Below are 12,097 nucleotides of genomic sequence, written 5' to 3' on the forward strand. Positions count from 1 at the left end.
ATACACATTATCCCTTTATCTCACCCTCTATTTCTAATCCCAAAAAAAAAACTCATCATAATGTTCCCCATTTTTCTGCGCATGAGGCCACGGATTTTAAGAAATTCTTCTTGTTTTATTTTATATGAGATTTAGCAAGTCATGGCATTTCAATCCTATGTTACTATCATTTCGTATTTAATTTCTCTTGTAGGAGTACTAGCATATAACGAATGTAAGCGTCATCTTGCACATTTGGGCAACAATTTGAATCTATTCTTTGTCCTTCAGCCTTGATGTCTTCTCGGAATAAAGGACCTACATATCGGAAATTCGTTTCTGAGCCCAGGCTCAGATGGACCTGATATCTTGGCCATTCATTCACATGTAGATTCATGTAGTAGGTTGTATTTCATCTCGTATTCTAACTGTACGCGATATAAAAAGGCTGCGGGCCATCGCTTCATTTATTGCTTACGCGAGGTCACCTTCCAGCCGCACACGGTCCTGTTTTTTCTCTGCGCCATCCTGTTCCATCTGCACCGCAACTTATGCTGCTCTCCACCGCCACCCTTCTGCTTCCTCGCAACCGGACCTTGTGCTCGTAGCAGGTCCATGGCGGCGTCCACAAGCGGCCCAAGGCCAGCGTGGCCGTGAGCTCTGCCGTTAAATCGATGTGTCCTGCGCCGTGTGTGTTCCGGCGAGATCGATAGAAGTCGTGCGTGTAGCTGTAGCCGGCTACTGCAAAGCTAGCTTCACGAAATCAATCGGTATGCACTGAACCTGTTGGTGTGGTTAGTTTTGAGGTTTTTGTGTAGTTGGCTTTGGAAGATGCTTGCTTTGAGGTCATTTGGCTGGTGGAACTATGGTGAATTGTTGGCAAGAGCACAGGTTTCCAAACGACAAAGTTGGGGGCTTCAGCTCCTTCGGTCAGGAACGAAAGATTTGCATGTTCAACTGCCTGCAAGGTTATAAAGTTTACGGGCAGCAGGATGAGGGGCAAAATTATAAGATCGCGGGATGTGGCGATGATAGAATGAGTCAAAAGAGAGCATCACTGAAAGCTATTGTATAAATGAGCAGGGTTATGAACAAATGGAAGTACGAAAAGAGTACTCAAATCTTTATAAAGCACACATGAAAAATGCGAAGATGATTCGAAGGTACGGACATGGCAAAAGGAGGGTAGGTTTTGCGTCTATAACACAACATCTTCACATAAATGCTTTTTGAAAAGAAGATCGTAGCAGTGCTAAGGTAGAATCTCCATGGGGGCAGTGATAAGGGGGAATCTCCCTGCGGCGCAGATTAGGGGCGTGTTTAAGCAGGCCATGAGCTGGTGTCTAAGCTGAGATGTTCGATCTGAAGCAAGAATCGGTAGGTGCTAGTACCGTCCAGAGTGCCTCGTGCGCCAGCGTGGAGGTGTTCCCCTGTAAACTGGAGACATTCGTAGAGGGCTTGTCACTTAAATTTGTTCAAATTGTTTCATGAAAAAGAACTGTAAGGCTGATGTTCCAAAAAATATTTGCTGCTCACTATATTCGTCAAAAGTAAAAGAACAAAGCCCGATTCACCTTTTTCAGTGGGATCTTGAGCTTTATGCCGTCCTAATGCCTCGCAATGTGCAATGTGCAAGATGCAAGCCCCGGTATCCTCCCTGCAGTGTGTTCAATAAGAAGTTTTTAGAACCGTTCAAGACTCAATGGCTAAGCATGTGAGACCACAGCTACAAAACACAGGAAAACATTAATGACTTGGCAAAGGATTCAGAGGCAATTACTATGTAGATGGTAGACCAATCTCCATCCTGTGTTGCCATCCAGCGTAGTACTCATTGAGGCAGTGCAAGACAGCGTGGTGAAGCTTCCAGGCGATAAGTTCGCGCTTATCCTTGGTTTGCATGCTAGGTCCTCTGCGTCCTGACAGTGGGTCAAGTACATGCAGTTTTTTGGACATCATTTCCTACTTTAGCAGAAGCCAATTTTCCTCCAGTGGAACGACCGGGAAGGAAGAACTGTGAAAAATGCACAGCAATTTGTAAGCCGGGACTGGTCTAAAAATGTGCGATGGGGAGGGGATATTCAATTAGGGTTAGATGTAATTACCTTCTGAGAGGAAGTAATGTCATACGGTATACCCCTGTACGACAAGCTGATTCTGGATGGACATGCTGGTCAAGTAGTCATGGTCCGCCAGGACAAGAATCTGGAGTGTCATTAAACAAGAAATCTCAGTTTAAGGCGGGAGCGGAGATGGTAATAAGGAACAACACGTTCGGCTGAAAAAGGTGTGATGTGATGGTTACTGAAGTCTGCCTCCATAATGTGCCTCCAACTATGGTACAAACACCCTTGGTTAACTTCAAGGTCGGCCCAAGCAAATCTCCTTATGAGAATTGAGACCAGCGATCTAAGATACGTATCTAAGATACGTGTCCCAATGAGCTACTGGCGCAGGGCCATGCCAGTGATGCCAATAAACATTGGTGAATTATGAATAATGAAGTGCCTGGCTGTTTGGAATGGTGCTGTTATGGCACAGTGGCTCAAAAAGAAGCCTAACATGAGATGCAATGAAAATGCTAAGAAAACAATGAAAACCTGGACAGTTGCTGCTCAGATGCTTGTTATAAGTACACCTCGATCTGCTCGGCGGTAGCCGGATGCGGAGGATACGGTACCACACCCCAGCACATGGATTGCTGGCGAAGCCATGCTGGAATATATCACAGTGATGTGGCTGTCGGCAGGGAGATTAGCATACATCTCTGCAATGGCCCTAAGCGTCGACTTGCAGAAGTTCAGCAGGGGAGTAGATGAGGATGGAGTAGCCTTCATGTTGGGACGAGGATTGATCAATCCTGTGTTCGCACTTGTGAGAGGATTCACCAAGGACGTCGAGAGAGTTACCTGATCGCTGCATGTGCAACCATGTTAAGGTCAGCTGAAGGAAATGCAGGTGGAAAAACAAAACTGAAGTAAAACCGCAAAACCAGAACAGAACCTTGCAGTTGGACAAATCAAGTATCTGGCCTCGAATCTTGCATGCAAGTGTATTCTTATGGTCGGCTGTGTTCGAAGTCCCTATGCCTGAGGAAGGGGATGGAAGATTAGTGTGAACGATGCAACCAGTCAGCTGTTTTGAGGTTAACAAAAATGCAAGTGAGTACCTGTCAGAGGGCAGTCGGTAAATCCGCGTGCAGGAGAACATACACATCGGTGGCTAAGAGATCTGAGGAGCTGATCAGAGAACTTGAACATGTCCAGCTGCCTTGCATTTTTGGCTTGAGACAAGTGTAGTATGGCCCTTACGCTCTGCTGCTTGAGTAGCATGATGATCTGGACAGTGACCTGTACACGAGAAATAGGTTCTTCGGCAAACTTGTGGATGGATTGTTCAAGCGCGCTCATTCGTGAGGCACAAGACGTCCGGTCGGGTGGTGCAGTACTCAAATGCATCTTGAGTTACCCAGAAGATACTATCATCTTCCCACAGTTTCTCAAATTCTAATTAATAATTTACTAATACACCATCCTGATTCCCTATCCTGAACAAATGGTACACGAACCCGACACCTGGGATCAGTCAAAAATACACTATCCAAACAAACTATGAGGATTTTCAGGAGCATATCCCAACTGAAAAAAATGGATTGCATTACCTCTTCATCCAGCCGGGGCCTTCCGGATTCACCTTCCAGTGTGCAGTGAAGCATTCCTCCTCCGGCGGAGCTCGCCTCCAGACCGGTCAGGGCTGCAGCCACCTACTCCATGTGCACAGCCTGAGCTGCAGTTTGAATTCGCCGGCAAGGCCGACGCTTGCTCACGCGGAGACAGCAGCGACAGAGGCACCGGATCAGGGCGCTCGAAGTTGTCCGTGAACTCTTCCCTGAGCGGTAACCTGAAACCCACGCCGGAGTGAGCGGTTGCGACGGGGACGCCGGGAATCCACGAAATCAGATACTGAGGCGAGCAGTGTTGTGATAAACTCACCGCTCAATTGGATCCAGCAGGAACTCCAGCCCGCCCGCTTCCATCGCCGCTCTGCCGCTCCGCCGCTAGGGGTCGCAGCCGCCGCAGACGCCATTCCCCCGAGATACCCAGCAGATAAGGCGGCTCAGGTAACCTGGGCTAACGTACTGAGCCACGGCTCAGAACCCAACCCCTCACGGACTGACGCGGCCAGCTACGAAAATGGCCCACCAGTACGCACTGTGCCCAGCCGTATATAAAACGTATTCTTATTTTTCCTAGCTCTAGCCCTGACGCGTCTGACAGCCTTTCCCACATCCCCACTCATCTACCAGCGGCTCAGATTTCAGGTGCAGGTTAGCCCGAGCACCAAATCGCCCTGTCCCCTACATATGGATTTCGTAAGGCAAGATCTTGCGAGAATGTTGGGCAGGACCATGGTCCACCCGAACCCACGCTCGGAGACATTGATCCCTGGACGCTGTTTCTATGGATTTGTGCATGATTGAGTAAACAATGCATGGCGGGAAGAGTTTGGGTGCTAAACAATGCATGGCGGGAACAGTTGGAGGAAGCTGGCGGGAGTGGTCATGCATGGCGCGAGTTGTTTAGTCTAGGTCATGAGCTATGAATTGCTAAGCAAGCCTACTCAATTGTTTATACACTAGGCAATACAATAGTCAGGCTGCATCGGGCATGGCAATGGCTTCTTCATGCATGACCAACTGTTCACTACTTGTTTATTTGCTTGATATGCGTGACACAACTCTGCCCCCAAGAGCAGCATTGATTAGGCTAAGGTATCCGATGCAATCATCTTTCATTTATCCACTATAAGGCTCACAAGATCTCAAACATAGTTCTTCTCCAGAAAGGAGTGCGCCAGTGCGAGTGTGTGACTGCGTTCGCGGCCATCGGGACAGTGCAGCCTCGCCTGCCCGGGACAGGTCTAATACGGCGGCGGACCTTGGTATGTACCTAAAACAACTTGCTCATGCTGTTCTATCTCTATTCTTGCCGGTTCTAGTTAGCCGAAGCTCAAGATGTTCTTTCTCTGTTCTTCGTTCCGTTTGTGTACATGGATACGACTGTAGTTGGGCGAGGAAGAAGAGACTAGAGTAGAATGTATGTGAAAGCGTCCTCAGTTCAGAGATAGAAAATAGACAAGCTGGTATACAGTAAGAAATTATGGGAGAAATTCAGCGGTAGAAGTACTAAGAATAATACCTTTTTTTGCTTTATAAATAAACTCCGTGTATCCAGAATAATACGTTGTTGCTTTACTAATAAACTCGATAACAAATAAATAACCACACGTATACATCTCTGATATCTGTTGATAGGTTTATGGTCTTGTATTGAACAAATCATGGATATACCAGACTGGTCGGACGAGGATTTTGAACGCAGCGATGGCAGTTGTCCGACATCCAGGTGCTCCACAAAACTCGTATTCAAGGTCATATCCTCCTTTGATGATTTCAAAAGGAAAATTGTTACCGAAATGGGGTTTGAAGGTTTACTGAAATTCCCCTTGCTGAACAAACTGAACTTGAAGTTTTCAATATGGTTGCTGAGCAAAGTGGATGAGATTAGACGTATGATAATTATAGATGGAAGTAGGCAGTACAAAATGAGCCCTAAAGATGTGAAAAACGTTTTCGGCATCCCATGCTCCGGAAGGAGGGTACTAGAAAAGATTTCTGATGGCAAGCAGGGCATAGTTTATTTGATTAGGAAGCGTTTAGGCATGGAGAAGAAGGATGGTCATAGCCTCAAGGCTGCACAAAAAATACTAGAGAAGCAGTATAGGAACCCAATGTCACAAGAGGAAATAAAAGTTTGACAGCTTTTATAATCTTCATAGTTGGGCATCTACTTGCACCTTCTAGCAAGCACGATTACGGCACCTTTGCGTATTGGCACGCACTAGAAAACACCGATGAATTACAATGTTGGAACTGGGGAGAATTTGTCCTAGATGCACTTTGTCAAGCAGCAACGAGGATAAAGAACGAGTTGACCAATGGAAGCAACATAAGCTACATAACGTACAGGATGTACATTGTTCCTGCAGGTACGCATTAACAATTCTTTTCACATAACATGTTTCTTTCAAACGGACAGTTCAGTGCGTTTAACTAATACTTGTTTTTTCAGGTTTTCTATCTGGACAATGCCGACCTTGGACCAATGAACATGGACCAAGGTATTCTTCCAAGGATATCAGTATTCAACAATGATATACTGAAAAACATGATTCAGTCTGACACGAAAGTAATGGGCGAAAGATCTGAGCCTACATTCGGCAAATCGTTGGTTAGTTCTTACTCTCTCGAATTGTCAATTTAGCTTGGGGTTAACATCCCTCTAACTTTTACTGTATGAACCAAATGCAGCCAAGGAGCAGTGTTAACCGTACCACTGATGGAGAAATTTGGAACGCAGCCTGCAAACTTGCAGATGATATGTGGTTACCGATAATGGTATGAACATAAGGTATTATGTTTTTTGAATACTTTGATAAGGTACAATCATTGTATGCTATGATTGATTGTCATTTCATTTTTCGAGCAGTGCGGTGCTAGTATTTACAGAGAGCTAATGACCCATAATCAATGTTGTGCTGAGAGACTAAATAAGATAGTTGAGTATGAGACAGTGCAGCTAATTGGTAAGTTAGGAGCTTTGGGAAAACAATGGAGGCATGTAGATAGCTCAACTAAAGACGGAACTGTGTACGACACTTATGAGCAAGATAGGGATGCAGGAAGAAAGAGAATAAATCAAACAACAGCGGCTCCTTGAGCACAAGTAAGTTTTCAAGATTCTTATTTTGTGTCCGCATAGCTAGACAGAAATAAATATGATGATCAATGAACACTCCATTCTCATATGTGCAGGAGAGAGCAAGCAAAGAGGTAAAAGGGTTGTCTCTTTTTCTCAATTCTTGTCGTCTCGTTCGCCAAATGGGTCGACCAAAAAGATAAGACTTTTTGAGAATGATGACCAGAGACGGCTTATAGAAGACTGCCCAAGTTTCAGTTTGGGAATTGATTTTGACAGCCCGGTTTCAGCGAAGAATAATGATGATAACATGATCGGAATGACAACACCTAAACCTACAGTGGGAGGAGCAATGTCAATAAGCCAGATTTCACCTCCTCGATCAAGGAGAAGCCCATCAACAAATAACTTACTGGAACAACAACTGTATGTATATGAAACAGACACTAGGTTCATGGACACGGTGAATCTAAATGCGAGGACTCTGGAATTTGACATCAGCTCTTCACCATTCGTCAAAAGAAGGGCGAGATTGTTAAGTACGAACCAGCGACAATGTCAACCGGCACACATATGGCATTATCAACTCGATATATGCAAGAATTTCAAACAATGGTTGCAAAATGTCAACGACAAAAACACAAGTGAGAGGTAAATAAGTTCTCCATGCATACATCGATTTTTGAAAAAGAGGTAAACCATGTCGAATGAACTTTTTTATTTTTTGATTCATTGATATTCACTGTTTTAAATCGGCATGCAGCTTGTGGATTATGCACTACAACCCGAGGTATATCGAGATCTCTGCTGGCACAGTAAGGAGACACTTGTGCATGTTCGAGGACATGGAACATGATTTCTTTGACATTGTAATAAGAAGATTCAAACAATATGACGAGGAAAGGACAAAAGAACCTCAGTCTTCCATTGTGAAACACTTCATGGAATCAGACATTGCAGTAACTAATCACCATCATTACTTTTCAAATTTTTTGCCCTGTACAACTTTAAGGCTATGACCATCATTACTCATCCTTTGTTTTTGTGTTTCAGACATGCATAATGGCTCAGCATTCAACATCAGCGTATTTAGCAGTAAGGGAACAGTTCATCGGACCACATGTAAAACACGACCTACCGAATTGCAACCTGGTACGTGCTTAACCCTTTTTATCGATGATAAGCTCACACATGACGAGATAATAAACATTATTTTTCCGCTCGAAGATGCTACTTCCAGGGAAGGTCAATTTCACATGGGTGTGCTACGCTTTTGACTTTAACAAGTCAAGGATACTTGTTTTTGACCCAACAATATGCATGGATGGCGGTAGCTCATTGCCAGAGCTACATATGAAGATATGCACCCAGATGAGGACGTCCCTGAAGCAATGCGCCACAGATTTTTTTGAGAACTGGCAGTATGATTGGGAAAGCATGTCAGTCAACATATTGCAATGCAAGACAACAACTACACTAAGGTAAAAGATTGCTTGAAAACTTTTGTTACATTTTCTTAACCATACCTCCCCTCCATGACTAATCAAGATGTTTTACATGTACCAGAAACTGCACGGGCTTAGCCACACTGATGTTTTGCGGATACTTCGAAGGAAATAATGACAATTTCCCAGAGGTTTGTGTCCCATAATTATTTAAATTAGAAGAGCGGTACACGCCGGCATTGTTAATGTTGACGATGTGTACTTTTTTTGTTGATACAGTTGCAAAGTGATGCAAACGAGTTCGCGTCTTTCATCCTCTACGACATTCTTCATCTCCGAGGAAACAGCGGTTATCTACCTAAGGAGTTCGTTCAGACGGTTAGCGATTAACCAGCTGCGAAACTAATATCGATGTTCGCTAAAGTGGCAAAACGTGTTTGTTTGCGGCCAAATAGAACTTCATTTCCATGGTGTCAAACTTGTAATTCACTGATAATTTAAGTAGAATTTGCGTATGTATTTTGGATAATTCCCGTAATTCAGTTAAGATGTTTTTATGGCTATCAATTCAATTTATAAGGCTTGACAACACCAGATCATCAGCTGTACATATGAAAGGGGTTGCGCGCAGGTGGTGGTCCGCCCTGGATCTGAAGAAAATCTAAGAAACGTACGTCCACATCATAAAATTTAATAATTTTGCTAGAATGTTGATTATAACCCACCGACAATGTCAACAAGCCTATGAATGGTTGCATAATGTAACAACCCTATTTTCGATATTTGTTGGATATGGCCACGTTTATTGTCGTTGAGTAGGTAGAGAGAGGGAGAGAGATTGGCATGATCCACTGGGAAGAGGTACCGATCTGCAGATCCATGCGGGGGCACCATCTAGGTGCAGTCAGCCATCTAGACCTAAATGTATCCTTCTACTCTCTTGATGGTACATTGAGGTCATTCCCGTCGATCTGCATGAAGGGGGGTCAAAAGTGCAACAAGCCCTAGAGAAATGTTGTAGAAGCCGCCACAACAGACTAGTTTGCCGACAACCATGTGACAACGGAGCAAAGTAGGCTGGATTGGGGTGGGGGAATATAAATGTCGGCTTTGGCAGCTTTTCAAGAAGTATGTACCCTTCTTCGCCTTCTTTATGGCGCCGAAGGTTCAACATCACTCATTTATATGCTTGGTGGAAGGGGGGATGGCATCAGGACATCTAAACCTGAATGTATCCTTCTACCTATTTGATGGTATATTGAGGTCATCCCCGTTCATCTGCATGAAGATCCCCGGCTAGGAACACATTCGAGGTGAGGAAAGCTACTACCTCTGGCGTCACTGAGGTAGAGAGATCACCGGGGATAAAGAGATACACTGGGAAGAGGTACCGATCGAGATAACTACATGCTGGGGCACAACCCAGGAGAAAGATAATGTCGTAGATACTAGATAAAAACCGCCTAATATGTAGGCAACTACGTGATACCAGAGTAAAACATGTTGTATGTTGGTGGTGATTTTCACATTTAGTTTTTATACATATGTATATAAATATAATCATTTCAATAATATGCACGCGTCCTCAATACTATAACAATTTTCGTAATTCAGTTAAGATGTTTTTATGGCTATCACTTCAATTTCTAAGGCTTGACAACACCAGATCATCAGCTGTACATATGAAAGGGGTTGCGCGCAGGTGGTGGTCCGCCCTGGACTTTGCTAGATCTGAAGAAAATCTAAGAAACGTACGGCCACATCATAAAATTTAATAATTTTGCTAGAATGTTGATTACAACCCACCGACAATGTCAACAAGCCTAGGAATGGTTGCATAATGTAACAACCCTATTTTCGATATTTGTTGGATATGGCCAACGTTTATTGCCATTGAGTAGGTAGAGAGAGAGAGAGAGAGAGAGAGAGATTGGCATGATCCACTAGGAAGAGGTACCGATCTGCAGATCCATGCTGGGGCACCATCTAGGTGCAGTCAGCCATCTAGACCTAAACGCATCCTTCTACTTCCTTGATGGTACATTGAGGTCATCCCCGTCGATCTGCATGAAGGGGGTCAAAAGTGCAACAAACCCTAGAGAAATGTTGTAGAAGCCGCCACAACAGCCTAGTTTGCCGACAACCATGTGACAACGGAGCAAAGTAGGCTGGATTGGGGTGGGGGGAATATAAATGTCGGCTTTGGCGGCTTTTCAAGAAGTATGTACCCTTCTTCGCCTTTTTTATGACGCCGAAGGTTCAACATCACTCATTTATATGCTTGGTGGAAGAGGGGGCATCAGGACATCTAAACCTGAATGTATCCTTCTACCTACTTGATGGTATATTGAGGTGAGGAAAGCTACGACCTTTGGCTTCAGTGAGGAAGAGAGATCACCGGCGATAAAGAGATGAACTGGGAAGAGGTACCGATCGAGTTAACTCCATGCTGGGGCACAACCCAGGAGAAAGATAATGTCGTAGAATACTAGATAAAAACTGCCTAATATGTAGGCAACTACGTGATACCGGAGTAAAACAGGCTGTAGTTTTCACATTTAGTTTTTATACATGTGTAATAAATATAATCATTTCAATACTATGCACGCGTCCTCAATTGATGGTATCAATACCAAAAACATCGACTAGGGATTTGTTATGTGTTCTGATTTTCGATGTTGTAGTTTTTAAAATTTTATGTCAAAGAGGTTTAGTTGGACCACGATCGAGAACGGGAAGAATGCAAACAAAAGTAGACTAAGGAGTGGCCCCGCCTTTTATCGACGATTCTCCTCTATTCAATTGAGCAAGTATTATAAACACCATAATTACAATTCCCTTTGTTCAAAGTAAAGCACACAAGTCAATGCGGTGTGCTAAAAAGAAATAAGGGGTGCTACACTAAAAAAAGGAGAGTTCTTGTATAGCAAACTTTTCTTTGTAGTACAAAGTACTAGCAGGTACTAGCCAACGTGATACATAGCTTAATGTATGACTTAATTTTTTGGCTATAGAACTGAACTTATAATTATTATTTTTCTACGGGCATTGTAACTATTCTTATTTGTGAAGACTATTTTTTTTCTATATGCATAGATGTGTCGCCGATATTGTTCTGTAATGAATGGCCTGCGGATGCGATGGATTATTCTTGCCTACTACTTACCCTAGAAAAATACAGTACTTGCCAACGACTTTTTTATCTTTTACTATATTGTAAAGTATTTTTTTGTGCTAACGTTGTCTTTGTAGGCCCTTTTCGCACTGTACATTTGATAGATGCCCAAAGTGAAGGCATCGCGCGCGACGTGGACACCATGCATGAGATAGGGGAATCCTATGCCTTTTTATACTGTTCCAACGCTGAATATAAGGTTGAGGAAAGCAATAGTTCATCTCCACACACATAACCTCATATCCTGAGAGCTGCTTCTCCTTCCATCTGGTACTAGATAGTATCTCTACTCCTTGACCACCGCAGACATGAGTCACTCCACGTAGCATAGGGCTCCCGGCGGTGAGCGGGCGCCGTTCCTATGCCTGTATTGCTCTGCGGAGGTGTACGTCTACCAGTCAAACACCTCTCGCAATCCAAATAGATATTTCTTCAAGTGTGTGAACCATCCGGTAAGTACAAATCTTTCGCATCTCAACAAATACGTCCAACGTGGCTGATGTTGATAATCAAGTGCCAATCTCGCAGGATTGCCCTTTCTGGCGTTGGGTCGATGAGTACAATCCAGCTGCGCCTCCGGCACCACACTTCGCACGCAACGTTCCGCGTACTGCCGGTCAAGGAGCGGAACTCGTCGGCATGGTCGAGCTTCTTCATATGCTGAACTCGTCACTGTGGATAGTTCTCGCCATTGTGCTGTCATATCTAGTGTTCAAGTCTTAGGTGTGGGCGAGCCAATG

At 44.1% G+C, this 12,097-nt stretch overlaps 1 long non-coding RNA gene across 7 annotated transcripts; it reads right to left on the reverse strand.

Annotated features, from left to right (window-relative positions):
- Positions 1–1,016: 1,016 nt before the first annotated feature.
- On the reverse strand, positions 1,017–4,320 carry LOC123123363 (uncharacterized). Of its 7 annotated transcripts, XR_006460605.1 has the most exons (10): positions 3,972–4,320; positions 3,641–3,879; positions 3,149–3,526; positions 2,983–3,068; positions 2,580–2,895; positions 2,285–2,491; positions 2,085–2,184; positions 1,760–1,993; positions 1,554–1,636; positions 1,017–1,416 (listed from the first exon to the last, which is right to left on the reverse strand). It is a non-coding gene; the product is annotated as an uncharacterized lncRNA (long non-coding RNA). The 7 variants fall into 7 exon arrangements; XR_006460602.1 differs by having other exon boundaries at positions 2,085–2,810; positions 2,889–2,895; positions 3,972–4,319; XR_006460601.1 differs by having other exon boundaries at positions 2,285–2,895; positions 3,972–4,319.
- Between the last annotated feature and the right edge of the window lie 7,777 nt (positions 4,321–12,097).

Source organism: Triticum aestivum, chromosome 5D (assembly GCF_018294505.1).
Source record: "Triticum aestivum cultivar Chinese Spring chromosome 5D, IWGSC CS RefSeq v2.1, whole genome shotgun sequence".
Taxonomy (NCBI): domain Eukaryota; kingdom Viridiplantae; phylum Streptophyta; class Magnoliopsida; order Poales; family Poaceae; genus Triticum; species Triticum aestivum.